Source organism: Anomaloglossus baeobatrachus, chromosome 4, assembly GCF_048569485.1.
Source record: "Anomaloglossus baeobatrachus isolate aAnoBae1 chromosome 4, aAnoBae1.hap1, whole genome shotgun sequence".
Classification (NCBI taxonomy): Eukaryota; Metazoa; Chordata; class Amphibia; order Anura; family Aromobatidae; genus Anomaloglossus; species Anomaloglossus baeobatrachus.
Window position 1 is genome coordinate 670,866,115 of NC_134356.1, and position 18,898 is coordinate 670,885,012.

Here is an 18,898-nt window from a genome sequence, read left to right on the forward strand (position 1 = left end):
ATTTCAAGTTTGTAAATTAATTTTACACATTGGATGGATAAAACCTACGGATCTTTTTCCAAACGTCACTGGATGTGAACAGAAAGCCAAAGGAATGGCCAGCACGGGGGTCGAACTCGCAACCTTGGCGTTATTAGTAGAGTTGAGCGCGGTTCGTGGTTCGTGGTTCTCCCGTTCTAGGCTCGAGTGATTTTGGGGCCTGTTCTAGATCGAACTAGAACTCGAGCTTTTTGCAAAAGCTCGATAGTTCTAGAAACGTTCGAGAACGGTTCTAGCAGCAAAAAAACAGCTAATTCTTAGCTGGCTTTCCGCTGTAATAGTGTAAGTCACTCTGTGACTCACACTATTATGACATTTCAGTGTATAGTGTGCATGAACAGCGCCTTCAGATCACTCCTGTTTGTATAATGGTGATCGCCATTTTTTTTTTCCCTTGTCTTCCTTCCCTAAGCGCTCGCGTCTTGTGGGGCGGGCCAGCATGTCAGCCAATTCCAGACACACACAAAGCTAAGTGGACTTTTAGCCAGAGAAGCAACGGCATGTGTGATAGGATGTCCATGTCACATGTCCCTGCATCATAAACCCGGACATTTTCCTCCAGGACGCCATTATCTCTTCTGCATCCTTGGTGTCAGACATCACTGGCGCAGCTCCGTCCTGAGTCCTATCGCTGATACAGCTGTATGCGCTCCTTACACAGCGCTGGACAGCATAGGGATAGCACTTTCCATCAGTCCTTTTAAGGGCTCGTACCGGCAGGGTCAGAGCCATAGGTGACAGGTCCTGAAAACAGCGACAGCGTCTGTGTAGCAAAGGTCAGGGATTTCCTCCCTGCATTTCCCTATTAGGAGGGAATAGAAAGGCAGGCTTCCATTCCTCTACCCAGAGCCCCACAATCCTGGCACTGTACCCTCCTGTCCTCTGCACACTCCAACTCATTATAACTAAGCCATTATACTAGCAAACACTCAGTGTACCTAGTGGCATCCTAAACGTGGCTATTGGACTTTTGTCTAGTCACACTAGTGCAAAGACATTTGCAGCACCTCTACCTGCATTGCACACTCCAACTCATTATAACTAAGCCATTATACTAGCAAACACTCAGTATACCTAGTGGCATCCTAAACATGGCTATTGGACTTTTGTCTAGTCACACTAGTGCAAAGACATTTGCAGCACCTCTACCTGCATTGCACACTCCAACTCATTATAACTAAGCCATTATACTAGCAAACACTCAGTGTACCTAGTGGCATCCTAAACGTGGCTATTGGACTTTTGTCTAGTCACACTAGTGCAAAGACATTTGCAGCACCTCTACCTGCATTGCACACTCCAAATCATTATAACTAAGCCATTATACTAGCAAACACTCAGTGTACCTAGTGGCATCCTAAACGTGGCTATTGGACTTTTGTCTAGTCACACTAGTGCAAAGACATTTGCAGCACCTCTACCTGCATTGCACACTCCAACTCATTATAACTAAGCCATTATACTAGCAAACACTCAGTGTACCTAGTGGCATCCTAAACGTGGCTATTGGACTTTTGTCTAGTCACACTAGTGCAAAGACATTGGCAGCACCTCTACCTGCATTGCACACTCCAACTCATTATAACTAAGCCATTATACTAGCAAACACTCAGTGTACCTAGTGGCATCCTAAACGTGGCTATTGGACTTTTGTCTAGTCACACTAGTGCAAAGAGATTTGCAGCACCTCTACCTGCATTGCACACTCCAACTCATTATAACTAAGCCATTATACTAGCAAACACTCAGTGTGCCTAGTGGCATCCTAAACGTGGCTATTGGACTTTTGTCTAGTCACACTAGTGCAAGGACATTGGCAGCACCTCTACCTGCATTGCACACTCCAACTCATTATAACTAAGCCATTATACTAGCAAACACTCAGTGTACATGTGGCATCCTAAACGTGGCTATTGGACTTTTGTCTAGTCACACTAGTGCAAAGACATTTGCAGCACCTCTGCCTGCATTGTACACTCCAACTCATTATAACTAAGCCATTATACTAGCAAACACTCAGTGTACCTAGTGGCATCCTAAACGTGGCTATTGGACTTTTGTCTAGTCACACTAGTGCAAAGACATTTGCAGCACCTCTACCTGCATTGCACACTCCAACTCATTATAACTAAGCCATTATACTAGCAAACACTCAGTGTACCTAGTGGCATCCTAAACGTGGCTATTGGACTTTTGTCTAGTCACACTAGTGCAAAGACATTGGCAGCACCTCTACCTGCATTGCACACTCCAACTCATTATAACTAAGCCATTATACTAGCAAACACTTAGTGTACCTAGTGGCATCCTAAACGTGGCTATTGGACTTTTGTCTAGTCACACTAGTGCAAAGAGATTTGCAGCACCTCTACCTGCATTGCACACTCCAACTCATTATAACTAAGCCATTATACTAGCAAACACTCAGTGTACCTAGTGGCATCCTAAACGTGGCTATTGGACTTTTGTCTAGTCACACTAGTGCAAGGACATTGGCAGCACCTCTACCTGCATTGCACACTCCAACTCATTATAACTAAGCCATTATACTAGCAAACACTAAGTGTACCTAGTGGCATCCTAAACGTGGCTATTGGACTTTTGTCTAGTCACACTAGTATAAAGACATTTGCAGCACCTCTACCTGCATTGCACACTCCAACTCATTATAACTAAGCCATTATACTAGCAAACACTCAGTGTACCTAGTGGCATCCTAAACGTGGCTATTGGACTTTTGTCTAGTCACACTAGTGCAAAGACATTGGCAGCACCTCTACCTGCATTGCACACTCCAACTCATTATAACTAAGCCATTATACTAGCAAACACTCAGTGTACCTAGTGGCATCCTAAACGTGGCTATTGGACTTTTGTCTAGTCACACTAGTGCAAAGACATTTGCAGCACCTCTGCCTGCATTGCACACTCCAACTCATTATAACTAAGCCATTATACTAGCAAACACTCAGTGTACCTAGTGGCATCCTAAACGTGGCTATTGGACTTTTGTCTAGTCACACTAGTGCAAAGACATTTGCAGCACCTCTGCCTGCATTGCACACTCCAACTCATTATAACTAAGCCATTATACTAGCAAACACTCAGTGTACCTAGTGGCATCCTAAACGTGGCTATTGGACTTTTGTCTAGTCACACTAGTGCAAAGACATTTGCAGCACCTCTACCTGCATTGCACACTCCAACTCATTATAACTAAGCCATTATACTAGCAAACACTCAGTGTACCTAGTGGCATCCTAAACGTGGCTATTGGACTTTTGTCTAGTCACACTAGTGGAAAGACATTTGCAGCACCTCTACCTGCATTGCACACTCCAACTCATTATAACTAAGCCATTATACTAGCAAACACTGCTGCCAGTTTAAGGGCCGTAGTTGCATTGTTAGGGATAATTATTCTTTATTATTCTGCTGTTAATAAAGCTAGAACACCGCTGCAATCTACACCACCTCTCAATTTTTACTACCACATTTTAAGTGCACAATCTTGTCGCAATCAACATGAGTGGCAAAATGACAGATGCTGGTGGAAAGGGGAAGAGGCGTGGTGGAAAAGGAAAAAAAGGTTTTGTCCGTGGGGAAGGTGGCAAAGCTCCATTATCATCTGTTGAAGATAGACCATCTACCAGCAAAAGTAAGATGTCTACTACTTACCGTGGACAATCCGATGCGCTCCCTTTTTTACGGACACGAACAACAGGAACAAAGGTAGCTGATGGCCAAAAAAGAAAAATGCTTGAATGGATCTCAAGTGGTCCAACAAGTGCCCTCTCAGTCACTTCAAGTACCGCATCCAAAAAACACCAGTCCTCTGAGTTGTCATCCCAATCAAACTTGCTTTCTCCCAGCTCTGAAGTCTCCATCAGCCCTGCACAGTATGGTGGAACTGAGATGGCTGAGTCTGCAGAGCTGTTCAGTCGCACTATAGCCTGGGAATCAGAGGTCTGCTCCCAAGCTACAGTGAGTACAGAACAGGAAATGGTCTGCAGTGATGCCCAGAACCTTTGTGACTCTGATTCAGGCCGTGAGGACCAAGTTTCTGAGCATAATGTTGACCCTTTGTCACAAACTGTAACACCTGTGGTTATAGACAATGAGGAATATACTGATGAAGATGAGACGCAGATACCCGATTGGGATGACAACTTAAATATTCGGTCAGGGCAAGAAGAGGCTCGGTCTGAGGGGGAGGGGAGTGCAAACACAACAATTGATGATGAAGTTCTAGATCCCACCTACTGTCAACCCCCAGTCAGGCACTCGAGGAGGTCAACAGAGGCGGTGGAGGAGGATGCAACCGACGACGAAGTTACCTTGCGCCTTCCTGGACAGAGTCGGAGCACTGGTAGCACGTCTACAACTGCATCCTCAGCCACCACTCTGCCTATGAGCATTATTCGGGGTGGATCAACAGGTCGCATGGCCTCTAAGCCTTGCCTAGCCTGGTCCTTTTTTGACATAGAAAAAGATCGCCCAAATTATGTGATCTGTAAACTTTGTCATGGTTCTCTTAGTAGAGGTCAAAACCTCAGCAGTTTGACAACTTCTTCCATGAATCGTCACATGAATAAATATCATAGGTCCCGGTGGGAAGCTCACTGTGCTGCAATGCGGCCTAGCGGAGCGAACCATCCACGGCCTGCCCCTTCCAGTGCATCCGCGCGCGCTCTTCATCTTCTAGGACTGTGGGGAGAGCTGTCACACCTGTTTTTCCACGCACAACTTCCACCACTGTACCCGCAACAGGCAGTTTGCTTGGTAGGTCGTCAGTTGGTTTGGAAGGGGAAACAAGTGAGTGTGTACAGCTCTCTCAGACATCGATAGCACTAACGTTGGATGAAGGCAACATCATGTCTCCGCCTGCACTTTCCTCACAAACCTGCATTTTTCCAGGGACACCCTACTCAACACCGTCTACACACAGCAGCCAGATCTCTGTCCCTCAGATGTGGTCAAATAAAAGGCCACTTCCTGTGACCCATGACAAAGCTAAGAGGTTGACTCTATCCCTCTGTAAGCTGTTGGCTACCAAAATGCTGCCTTTCCGCCTCGTGGACACACAGGATTTTAGAGACCTTATGTCTGTCGCTGTGCCCCAGTACTGGATGCCTAGTCGTCACTACTTCTCTAAGAAAGGTGTGCCCGCGCTACACCAGCATGTCGCACACAACATCACCACTTCCTTGAGAAACTCTGTGTGTGAACGGGTGCATTTCACCACCGATACTTGGACCAGTAAGCATGGACAGGGACGTTACATGTCGCTGACTGGGCACTGGGTAACTATGGTGATAGATGGTGAAAGGTCTGCTGCACAAGTCTTGCCGTCCCCACGACTTGTGTGTCAATCCTCTGTCTGTCCAAGTTCCGCCACTGCTTCTGCCTCCTCCACCTCATCTGGGTCCTCCACCTCCGCCCCAAGCCTGCCTGGTCAGGCCACCAGCGTTCTCACTGCGCAGAAGGAATCACGCACCCCTCATTACTATGCTGGCAGCAGAGCGCAATGGCATCAGGCGGTCTTTAGCTTGACATGTCTTGGGAATAAGAGTCACACAGCTGAGGAGTTGTGGTCAGCTCTGCGGTCCGAGTTTAATAAATGGTTGTCTCCACTCAACCTGCAGCCTGGTAAGGCCGTGTGCGACAATGCTGCAAATCTGGGTGCGGCCCTTCGCCTGGGCAAGGTGACACACGTACCTTGTATGGCTCACGTGTTGAACCTTGTCGTCCAGCAATTTTTAACACACTATCCCGGCCTAGATGGCCTTGTGAACAGGGCACGAAAACTGTCTGCTCACTTCCGCCGTTCAAGCGCCGCAGCTGAGCGACTTGCATCGCTCCAGAAGTCTTTCGGCCTGCCGGTTCATCGCCTGAAATGCGATGTGGCGACACGCTGGAATTCAACTCTCCACATGTTACAGCGACTGTGGCAGCACCGCCGAGCCCTGGTGCAATACGTCATGACGTATAGCCTGGGCCAACGAGATGCAGAGGTGGGGCAGATCACCCTGATGGAGTGGTCTCAGGTCAAGGACCTATGCACCCTTCTGCACAGTTTCGACATGGCGACGAATATGTTTAGCGCTGACAATGCCATTATCAGCATGACGATTCCAGTCATTTACATGCTGGAGCACACGCTAAACACTATTCGGAGTCAGGGTGTGGGACAACAGGAAGGGGAGGAACTACAGGAGGATTCATATGCGCAAGGGACAACAACATCACCAAGGTCCAGACGTTCATCATCACCAACGCAGCAGGCATGGGACCATGGGGGACAGGGATCAACAAGGGCGCATAGTAGCAGGCGAAATGTTGAGGAAGGTGCAGGAGAACATGAAGAAATGGAGGACGAACTGTCCATGGACATGGAAGCGGATGAGGGAGACCTTGGTCAAATTTCAGTTGAAAGAGGTTGGGGGGAGATGTCAGAGGAAGAAAGAACGGGTAGCACCTCTATGCCACAAACACAGCGTGGACTTGGTCCGCATGGCTGCGCAAGACACATGAGTGACTTTTTGTTGCACTACCTCCAACATGACAGTCGTATTGTCAAAATTAGAAGTGATGATGACTACTGGATTGCCACACTATTAGATCCCCGGTACAAGTCCAAATTTTGTGACATAATTCCAGCCATAGAAAGGGACGCACGTATGCAGGAGTATCAGCAGAAGCTGTTACTCGATCTTAGCTCGGCTTTTCCACCAAACAACCATGCAGGTGCAGGTAGTGAATCTCCCAGTTGTAACTTGACAAACTTGGGACGGTCTCGTCATCTTCAACAGTCTACCCGTACCAGTAGGACCGTATCTGGTGCTGGTAACAGCAATTTTATGGAATCTTTTCATAATTTTTTTAGACCCTCTTTTGCAAGGCCACCAGAGACAACAAGTCTGACACATAGTCAACGGCTGGAGAGGATGATACAGGAGTATCTCCAAATGAACATCGATGCCATGACTTTGCAAATGGAGCCTTGCTCCTTTTGGGCTTCAAATCTAGAAAAATGGCCAGAGCTCTCCAGTTACGCCTTGGAGATTTTGTCGTGTCCAGCTGCAAGCGTTGTCTCTGAACGTGTCTTCAGTGCTGCTGGGTGTGTGCTGACAGATAAGCGCACGCGTCTGTCCAGTGACAATGTGGACAGACTGACGTTCATCAAAATGAACAAGTCATTGATCCAGAAGGAATTTACTACCCCTGTGTCATCCTGGGGAGAGTAAATGCTTGTGGATTTGGAATGTGCTTGATGCAAATCAAAACATCCTGTTTGCAACTAGGGCACAAGTGCTGCCACTGATGGGGTGTCTGTGTGGCACAATTTTTGGAACAAAAGGGAGACTCCGCTTGGAGTCACCCTTGCTTGCTGTGTTTTTAAAAGAAGCCAAGATGAACAGAGCTGGGATCAGGAAAGACTTTGCTACCTACCCTGGTGTCATCCTGGGGACGGTTAATTAGGCTGTATTTTTGAATTTGCTTGATGCAAATCTAGCTGTGAAGTGCACAACTAGGGCACAAGTGCTGCCACTGAATGGGTGGGTGTGTGTGGGGCACAATTTTTGGAAAAAAAGGGAGACTCCGCTTGGAGTAACCCTTGCTTGCTGTGTTTTTAAAAGAAGCCAAGATGAACAGAGCTGGGATCAGGAAAGACTTTGCTACCTACATTGGTGTCATCCTGGGGACGGTTAATTAGGCTGTATTTTTGAATGTGCTTGATGCAAATCTAGCTGTGAAGTGCACAACTAGGGCACAAGTGCTGCCACTGAATGGGTGGGTGTGTGTGGGGCACAATTTTTGGAAAAAAAGGGAGACTCCGTTTGGAGTAACCCTTGCTTGCTGTGTTTTTAAAAGAAGCCAAGATGAACAGAGCTGGGATCAGGAAAGACTTTGCTACCTACCCTGGTGTCATCCTGGGGACGGTTAATTAGGCCGTATTTTTGAATGTGCTTGATGCAAATCTAGCTGTGAATTGTAAAACTGGGGAACAAGTGCTGCCACTGAATGGGTGGGTGTGTGTGGGGCACAATTTTTGGAAAAAAAGGGAGACTCCGCTTGGAGTAACCCTTGCTTGCTGTGTTTTTAAAAGAAGCCAAGATGAACAGAGCTGGGATCAGGAAAGACTTTGCTACCTACCCTGGTGTCATCCTGGGGACGGTTAATTAGGCCGTATTTTTGAATGTGCTTGATGCAAATCTAGCTGTGAAGTGCACAACTAGGGCACAAGTGCTGCCACTGAATGGGTGGGTGTGTGTGGGGCACAATTTTTGGAAAAAAAGGGAGACTCCGCTTGGAGTAACCCTTGCTTGCTGTGTTTTTAAAAGAAGCCAAGATGAACAGAGCTGGGTTCAGGAAAGACTTTGCTACCTACCCTGGTGTCATCCTGGGGGCGGTTAATTAGGCCGTATTTTTGAATGTGCTACATGCAAATCTAACTGTGAATTGTACAACTGGGGCACAAGTGCTGCCACTGAATGGGTGGGTGTGTGTGGGGCACAATTTTTGGAAAAAAAGGGAGACTCCGCTTGGAGTAACCCTTGCTTGCTGTGTTTTTAAAAGAAGCCAAGATGAACAGAGCTGGGATCAGGAAAGACTTTGCTACCTACCCTGGTGTCATCCTGGGGACGGTTAATTAGGCCGTATTTTTGAATGTGCTTGATGCAAATCTAGCTGTGAATTGTACAACTGGGGCACAAGTGCTGCCACTGAATGGGTGGGTGTGTGTGGGGCACAATTTTTGGAAAAAAAGAGAGACTCCGCTTGGAGTAACCCTTGCTTGCTGTGTTTTTAAAAGAAGCCAAGATGAACAGAGCTGGGATCAGGAAAGACTTTGCTACCTACCCTGGTGTCATCCTGAGGACGGTTAATTACGCCGTATTTTTGAATGTGCTTGATGCAAATCTAGCTGTGAAGTGCACAACTAGGGCACAAGTGCTGCCACTGAATGGGTGGGTGTGTGTGGGGCACAATTTTTGGAAAAAAAAGGGAGACTCCGCTTGGAGTAACCCTTGCTTGCTGTGTTTTTAAAAGAAGCCAAGATGAACAGAGCTGGGATCAGGAAAGACTTTGCTACCTACCCTGGTGTCATCCTGGGGACGGTTAATTAGGCCGTATTTTTGAATGTGCTTGATGCAAATCTAGCTGTGAAGTGCACAACTAGGGCACAAGTGCTGCCACTGAATGGGTGGGTGTGTGTGGGGCACAATTTTTGGAAAAAAAGGGAGTCTCCGGTTGGAGTAACCCTTGCTTGCTGTGTTTTTAAAAGAAGCCAAGATGAACAGAGGTGGGATCAGGAAAGACTTTGCTACCTACCCTGGTGTCATCCTGGGGACGGTTAAGAATGGCGTATTTTTGAATGTGCTTGATGCAAATCTAGCTGTGAAGTGCACAACTAGGGCACAAGTGCTGCCACTGAATGGGTGGGTGTGTGTGGGGCACAATTTTTGGAAAAAAAGGGAGACTCCGCTTGGAGTAACCCTTACTTGCTGTGTTTTTAAAAGAAGCCAGGATAAACAGAGCTGGGATCAGGAAAGACTTTGCTACCTACCCTGGTTTCATCCTGGGGACGGTTAATTAGGCCGTATTTTTGAATGTACTTGATGCAAATCTAGCTGTGAATTGTACAACTGGGGCACAAGTGCTGCCACTGAATGGGTGGGTGTGTGTGGGGCACAATTTTTGGAAAAAAAGGGAGACTCCGCTTGGAGTAACCCTTGCTTGCTGTGTTTTTAAAAGAAGCCAAGATGAACAGAGCTGGGATCAGGAAAGACTTTGCTACCTACCCTGGTGTCATCCTGGGGACGGTTAATTAGGCCGTATTTTTGAATGTGCTTGATGCAAATCTAGCTGTGAATTGTACAACTGGGGCACAAGTGCTGCCACTGAATGGGTGGGTGTGTGTGGGGCACAATTTTTGGAAAAAAAGGGAGACTCCGCTTGGAGTAACCCTTGCTTGCTGTGTTTTTAAAAGAAGCCAAGATGAACAGAGCTGGGATCAGGAAAGACTTTGCTACCTACCCTGGTGTCATCCTGGGGACGGTTAATTAGGCTGTATTTTTGAATGTGCTTGATGCAAATCTAGCTGTGAAGTGCACAACTAGGGCACAAGTGCTGCCACTGAATGGGTGTGTGTGGGGCACAATTTTTGGAAAAAAAGGGAGACTCCGCTTGGAGTAACCCTTGCTTGCTGTGTTTTTAAAAGAAGCCAAGATGAACAGAGCTGGGATCAGGAAAGACTTTGCTACCTACCCTGGTGTCATCCTGGGGACGGTTAAGAATAGCGTATTTTTGAATGTGCTTGATGCAAATCTAGCTGTGAAGTGCACAACTAGGGCACAAGTGCTGCCACTGAATGGGTGGGTGTGTGTGGGGCACAATTTTTGGAAAAAAAGGGAGACTCCGCTTGGAGTAACCCTTGCTTGCTGTGTTTTTAAAAGAAGCCAAGATGAACAGAGCTGGGATCAGGAAAGACTTTGAAACCTACCCTGGTGTCATCCTGGGGACGGTTAATTAGGTCGTATTTTTGAATGTGCTTGATGCAAATCTAGCTGTGAATTGCACAACTGGGGAACAAGTGCTGCCACTGAATGGGTGGGTGTGTGTGGGGCACAATTTTTGGAAAAAAAGGGAGACTCCGCTTGGAGTAACCCTTGCTTGCTGTGTTTTTAAAAGAAGCCAAGATGAACAGAGCTGGGATCAGGAAAGACTTTGCTACCTACCCTGGTGTCATCCTGGGGACGGTTAATTAGGCCGTATTTTTGAATGTGCTTGATGCAAATCTTGCTGTGAATTGTACAACTGGGGCACAAGTGCTGCCACTGAATGGGTGGGTGTGTGTGGGGCACAATTTTTGGAAAAAAAGGGAGACTCCGCTTGGAGTAACCCTTGCTTGCTGTGTTTTTAAAAGAAGCCAAGATGAACAGAGCTGGGATCAGGAAAGACTTTGCTACCTACCCTGGTGTCATCCTGGGGACGGTTAATTAGGCCGTATTTTTGAATGTGCTTGATGCAAATCTAGCTGTTAATTGTACAACTGGGGCACAAGTGCTGCCACTGAATGGGTGGGTGTGTGTGGGGCACAATTTTTGGAAAAAAAGGGAGACTCCGCTTGGAGTAACCCTTGCTTGCTGTGTTTTTAAAAGAAGCCAAGATGAACAGAGCTGGGATCAGGAAAGACTTTGCTACCTACCCTGGTGTCATCCTGGGGACGGTTAATTAGGCCGTATTTTTGAATATGCTTGATGCAAATCTAGCTGTGAATTGTACAACTGGGGCACAAGTGCTGCCACTGAATGGGTGGGTGTGTGTGGGGCACAATTTTTGGAAAAAAAGGGAGACTCCGCTTGGAGTAACCCTTGCTTGCTGTGTTTTTAAAAGAAGCCAAGATGAACAGAGCTGGGATCAGGAAAGACTTTGCTACCTACCCTGGTGTCATCCTGGGGACGGTTAATTAGGCCGTATTTTTGAATGTGCTTGATGCAAATCTAGCTGTGAATTGTACAACTGGGGCACAAGTGCTGCCACTGAATGGGTGGGTGTGTGTGGGGCACAATTTTTGGAAAAAAAGGGAGACTCCGCTTGGAGTAACCCTTGCTTGCTGTGTTTTTAAAAGAAGCCAAGATGAACAGAGCTGAGATCAGGAAAGACTTTGCTACCTACCCTGGTGTCATCCTGGGGACGGTTAATTAGGCCATATTTTTGAATGTGCTTGATGCAAATCTAGCTGTGAAGTGCACAACTAGGGCACAAGTGCTGCCACTGAATGGGTGGGTGTGTGTGGGGCACAATTTTTGGAAAAAAAGGGAGACTCCGCTTGGAGTAACCCTTGCTTGCTGTGTTTTTAAAAGAAGCCAAGATGAACAGAGCTGGGATCAGGAAAGACTTTGCTACCTACCCTGGTGTCATCCTGGGGACGGTTAAGAATAGCGTATTTTTGAATGTGCTTGATGCAAATCTAGCTGTGAAGTGCACAACTAGGGCACAAGTGCTGCCACTGAATGGGTGGGTGTGTGTGGGGCACCTTGCGGTGTTTTACATAATTTTAGAAGGGCATGCCATATCTTCATCTGTGTATCCTCTTTTTCCTTGTCCTGCTCTTTTGTTTTCGCATGAGTATATGTCCTTGTCACTTTCCCATGTGTTTGTGTTGTGAGTTGTTTGTCACCTTTTGGACACCTTTGAGGGTGTTTTCTATGTGTTTTTCTGTGTTTGTGATTGCCTGCCATTGTTTCCTATGCAGTTCAAGTTCGGTTTGTCGAACCTTTGACGAGCCGAACTCAAACGGGACCTCCGTTCGGCGAGCCGACCTCGAGCCGAACCGGGACCGGTTCGCTCATCTCTAGTTATTAGCTCCACGCTCTAACCGATTGAGCTAACCGACCACTTTTGCCCCATATCTACTCTCTTTTAATGAACTTGCTCTAATTTTGACATGGCCACTCTCTTACTCTAACCAAGTTATTTCAAGTTTGTAAATTAATTTTACACATTGGATGGATAAAACCTACGGATCTTTTTCCAAAAGTCACTGGATGTGAACAGAAAGCCAAAGGAATGGCCAGCACGGGGGTCGAACCTGCAATCTTGGCGTTATTAGCACCACGCTCTAACCGATTGAGGTAACCGGTAACTTTTGCCCCATATCTACTCTCTTTTAATGAACTTGCTCTAATTTTGAGCCAGCTACTGACATCTCAAAGCTTGATCTGTCCACAGTGAAAGGTAAAATACGTTGAAAGTTGACTAATTCTTAGAGAGCCCATCAAAAGCATAGGAACCAATCTTAAATGAGAATTGACAAGCTTTTTTATATTATGAGCAATATGTTGCCACCAACCACTCTAACTTGTCACGTGATGAGCCAGTAAATTACGCCATTGCTTGGATTAGTTTTTGCCTGCATTACAATTAGTGATAGACTTAGCTGTCAATATTTACAGTTATATCGAATTCCAGTTGCCCAAAACTTCTTAAAAAACACTTAGAAACTGAAATATCTGGCCATACAATAGATTATATTTCTAATTTGCTTCAATTCGTTACTCTGTCATACTTTAAGGTTAACGACGATGTAAGATGGCCACTCTCTTACTCTAACCAAGTTATTTCAAGTTTGTAAATTAATTTTACACATTGGATGGATAAAACCTACGGATCTTTTTTTTTTTCATTTTTTTTGCCAGCTACTGACCTCTCAAAGCTTGATCTGTCCACAGTGAAAGGTAAAATACGTTGAAAGTTGACTAATTCTTAGAGAGCCCATCAAAAGCATAGGAACCAATCTTAAATGAGAATTGACAAGCTTTTTTTATATTATGAGCAATATGTTGCCACCAACCACTCTAACTTGTCACGTGATGAGCCAGTAAATTACGCCATTGCTTGGATTAGTTTTTGCCTGCATTACAATAAGTGATAGACTTAGCTGTCAATATTTACAGTTATATCGAATTCCAGTTGCCCAACACTTCTTAAAAAACGCTTAGAAACTGAAATCTCTGGCCATACAATAGATTATATTTCTATTTTGCTTCAATTCGTTACTCTGTCATACTTTAAGGTTAACGACGATGTAACATGGCCACTCTCTTACTCTAACCAAGTTATTTCAAGTTTGTAAATTAATTTTACACATTGGATGGATAAAACCTACGGATCTTTTTTTTTTCTTTTTTTTTTGCCAGCTACTGACCTCTCAAAGCTTGATCTGTCCACAGTGAAAGGTAAAATACGTTGAAAGTTGACTAATTCTTAGAGAGCCCATCAAAAGCATAGGAACCTATCTTAAATGAGAATTGACAAGCTTTTTTTATATTATGAGCAATATGTTGCCACCAACCACTCCAACTTGTCACGTGATGAGCCAGTAAATTACGCCATTGCTTGGATTAGTTTTTGCCTGCATTACAATTAGTGATAGACTTAGCTGTCAATATTTACAGTTATATCGAATTCCAGTTGCCCAAAACTTCTTAAAAAACACTTAGAAACTGAAATCTCTGGCCATAAAATAGATTTTTTTTCTATTTTGCTTCAATTCGCTTGGATTAGTTTTGCCTGCATTACAATTAGTGATAGACTTAGCTGTCAATATTTACAGTTATATCGAATTCCAGTTGCCCAAAACTTCTTAAAAAACGCTTAGAAACTGAATTCTCTGGCCATACAATAGATTATATTTCTATTTTGCTTCAATTCGTTACTCTGTCATACTTTAAGGTTAACGACGATGTAACATGGCCCCTCTCTTACTCTAACCAAGTTATTATAAGTTTGTAAATTAATTTTACACATTGGATGAATAAAACCTACGGATCTTTTTCCAAAAGTAACTGGATGTGAACAGAAAGCCAAAGGAATGGCCAGCACGGGGGTCGAACCCGCAACCATGGCTTTATTAGCACCACGCGCTAACCAATTGAGCTAACCGGCCACTTTTGCCCCATATCTACACTCTTTTAATGAACTTGCTTTAATTTTGAGCCAGCTACTGACCTCTCAAAGCTTGATCTGTCCACAGTGAAAGGTAAAATACGTTGAAAGTTGACTAATTCTTAGAGAGCCCATCAAAAGCATAGGAACCAATCTTAAATGAGAATTGACAAGCTTTTTTTATATTATGAGCAATATGTTGCAACTTGCCACGAACCACTCTAACTTGTCACGTGATGAGCCAGTAAATTACGCCATTGCTTGAATTCGTTTTAGCCTGCATTACAATTAGTGATAGACTTAGCTGTCAATATTTACAGTTATATCGAATTCCAGTTGCCCAAAACTTCTTAAAAAATGCTTAGAAACTGAAATCTCTGGCCATACAATAGATTATATTTCTATTTTGCTTCAATTCGTTACTCTGTCATACTTTAAGGTTAACGACGATGTAACATGGCCACTGTCTTACTCTAACCAAGTTATTTAAAGTTTGTAAATTAATTTTACACATTGGATGGATAAAACCTACGGATCTTTTTCCAAAAGTCACTGGATGTGAACAGAAAGCCAAATAAATGGCCAGCACGGGGGTCGAACCCGCAACCTTGGCGTTATTAGCACCACGCTCTAACCGATTGAGCTAACCGGCCACTTATGCCTCATATCTACTCTCTTTTAATGAACTTGCTCCAATTTTGAGCCAGCTACTGACCTCTCAAAGCTTGATCTGTCCACAGTGAAAGGTAAAATACGTTGAAAGTTGACTAATTCTTAGAGAGCCCATCAAAAGCATAGGAACCAATCTTAAATGAGAATTGACAAGCTTTTTTTACATTATGAGCAATATGTTGCCACCAACCACTCTAACTTGTCACGTGATGAGCCAGTAAATTACGCCATTGCTTGGATTAGTTTTTGCCTGCATTACAATTAGTGATAGACTTAGCTGTCAATATTTACAGTTATATCGAATTCCAGTTGCCCAAAACGTCTTAAAAAACGCTTAGAAACTGAAATCTCTGGCCATAAAATAGATTATTTTTCTATTTTGCTTCAAGTCGCTTGGATTAGTTTTGCCTGCATTACAATTAGTGATAGACTTAGCTGTCAATATTTACAGTTATATCGAATTCCAGTTGCCCAAAACTTCTTAAAAAATGCTTAGAAACTGAAATCTCTGGCCATACAATAGATTATATTTCTATTTTGCCTCAATTCGTTACTCTGTCATACTTTAAGGTTAACGATGATGTAACATGGCCACTCTCTTACTCTAACCAAGTTATTTCAAGTTTGTAAATTAATTTTACACATTGGATGGATAACACCTACGGATCTTTTTCCAAAAGTCACTGGATGTGAACAGAAAGCTAAAGGAATGGCCAGCACGGGGGTCAAACCCGCAACCTTGGCGTTATTAACACCACGCTCTAACCTATTGAGCTAACCGGCCACGTTTGCCCCATATCTACTCTCTTTTAATGAACTTGCTCTAATTTTGAGCCAGCTACTGACCTCTCAAAGCTTGATCTGTCCACAGTGAAAGGTAAAATACGTTGAAAGTTGACTATTTCTAAGAGAGCCCATCAAAAGCATAGGAAACAATCTTAAATGAGAATTGACAAGCTTTTTTTATATTATTAGCAATATGTTTCCACCAACCACTCTAACTTGTCACGTGATGAGCCAGTAAATTACGCCATTGCTTGGATTAGTTTTTGCCTGCATTACAATTAGTGATAGACTTAGCTGTCAATATTTACAGTTATATCGAATTCCAGTTGCCCAAAACTTCTTAAAAAACGCTTAGAAACTGAAATCTCTGGCCATACAATAGATTATATTTCTATTTTGCTTCAAGTTGCTTGGATTAGTTTTGCCTGCATTACAATTAGTGATAGACTTAGCTGTCAATATTTACAGTTATATCGAATTCCAGTTGCCCAAAACTTCTTAAAAAACACTTAGAAACTGAAATCTCTGGCCATAAAATAGATTATTTTTCTATTTTGCTTCAAGTCGCTTGGATTAGTTTTGCCTGCATTACAATTAGTGATAGACTTAGCTGTCAATATTTACAGTTATATCGAATTCCAGTTGCCCAAAACTTCTTAAAAAATGCTTAGAAACTGAAATCTCTGGCCAAACAATAGATTATATTTCTATTTTGCTTCAGTTCATTACTCTGTCATACTTTAAGGTTAACGACGATGTAACATGGCCACTCTCTTACTCTAACCAAGTTATTTCAAGTTTGTAAATTAATTTTACACATTGGATAGATAAAACCTACGGATCTTTTTCCAAAAGTCACTGGATGTGAACAGAAAGCCAAATGAATGGCCAGCACAGGGGTCGAACCCGCAACCTTGGTGTTATTAGCACCATGCTCTAACCGCTTGAGCTAACCGGCCACTTTTGCACCATATCTACTCTCTTTTAATGATCTTGCTCTAATTTTGAGCCAGCTACTGACCTCTCAAAGCTTGATCTGTGCACAGTGAAAGGTAAAATACGTTGAAAGTTGACTAATTCTTAGAGAGCCCATCAAAAGCATAGGAACCAATCTTAAATGAGAATTGACAAGCTTTTTTTATATTATGAGCAATATGTTGCCACCAACCACTCTAACTTGTCACATGATGAGCCAGTAAATTACGCCATTGCTTGGATTAGTTTTTGCCTGCATTACAATTAGTGATAGACTTAGCTGTCAATATTTACAGTTATATCGAATTTTAGTTGCCCAAAACTTCTTAAAAAACGCTTAGAAACTGAAATCTCTGGCCATACAATAGATTATATTTCTATTTTGCTTCAATTCGTTACTCTGTCATACTTTAAGGTTAACGACGATGTAACATGGCCACTCTCTTACTCTAACCAAGTTATTTCAAATTTGTAAATTAATTTTACACATCGGATGGATAAAACCTACGGATCTTTTTCCAAAAGTCACTGGATGTGAACAGAAAGCCAAAGGAATGGCCAGCATGGGGGCCAAAACCGCAACCTTGGCGTTATTAGCACCACGCTCTAACCGATTGAGCTAACTGGCCACTTTTGCCCCATATCTACTCTCTTTTAATGGTCTTGCTCTAATTTTGAGCCAGCTACTGACCTCTCAAAGCTTGATCTGTCCACAGTGAAAGGTAAAATACGTTGAAAGTTGACTAATTCTTAGAGAGCCCATCAAAAGCATAGGAACCAATCTTACATGAGAATTGACAAGCTTTTTTTATATTACGAGCAATATGTTGCCACCAACCACTCTAACTTGTCACGTGATGAGCCAGTAAATTACGCCATTGCTTGGATTAGTTTTTGCCTGCATTACAATTATTGATAGACTTAGCTGTCAATATTTACAGTTATATCGAATTCCAGTTGCCCAAAACTTCTTAAAAAACGCTTAGAAACTGAAATCTCTGGCCATACAATAGATTATATTTCTTTTTTGCTTCAATTCGTTACTCTGTCATACTTTAAGGTTAACGACGATGTAACATGGCCACTCTCTTACTCTAACCAAGTTATTTCAAGTTTGTAAATTAATTTTACACATCGGATGGATAAAACCTACGGATCTTTTTCCAAAAGTCACTGGATGTGAACAGAAAGCCAAAGGAATGGCCAGCACGGGGGCCAAACCCGCAACCTTGGCGTTATTAGCACCACGCTCTAACCGATTGAGCTAACCGGCCACTTATGCCCCATATCTACTCTCTTTTAATGAACTTGCTCCAATTTTGAGCCAGCTACTGACCTCTCAAAGCTTGATCTGTCCACAGTGAAAGGTAAAATACGTTGAAAGTTGACTAATTCTTAGAGAGCCCATCAAAAGCATAGGAACCAATCTTAAATGAAAATTGACAAGCTTTTTTTACATTATGAGCAATATGTTGCCACCAACCACTCTAACTTGTCACGTGATGAGCAAGTAAATTACGCCATTGCTTGGATTAGTTTTTGCCTGCATTACAATTAGTGATAGACTTAGCTGTCAATATTTACAGTTATATCGAATTCCAGTTGCCCAAAACGTCTTAAAAAACGCTTAGAAACTGAAATCTCTGGCCATAAAATAGATTATTTTTCTATTTTGCTTCAAGTCGCTTGGATTAGTTTTGCCTGCATTACAATTAGTGATAGACTTAGCTGTCAATATTTACAGTTATATCGAATTCCAGTTGCCCAAAACTTCTTAAAAAATGCTTAGAAACTGAAATCTCTGGCCATACAATAGATTATTTTTCTATTTTGCCTCAATTCGTTACTCTGTCATACTTTAAGGTTAACGATGATGTAACATGGCCACTCTCTTACTCTAACCAAGTTATTTCAAGTTTGTAAATTAATTTTACACATTGGATGGATAACACCTATGGATCTTTTTCCAAAAGTC

The 18,898-nt window shown here is 43.4% G+C and overlaps 1 non-coding gene across 1 annotated transcript; it reads right to left on the bottom strand.

Annotated features, from left to right (window-relative positions):
* Positions 1–15,069: 15,069 nt before the first annotated feature.
* On the bottom strand, positions 15,070–15,143 carry TRNAI-AAU (transfer RNA isoleucine (anticodon AAU)). Its single transcript has one exon. It is a non-coding gene; the product is annotated as a tRNA-Ile (tRNA).
* Positions 15,144–18,898: the final 3,755 nt, after the last annotated feature.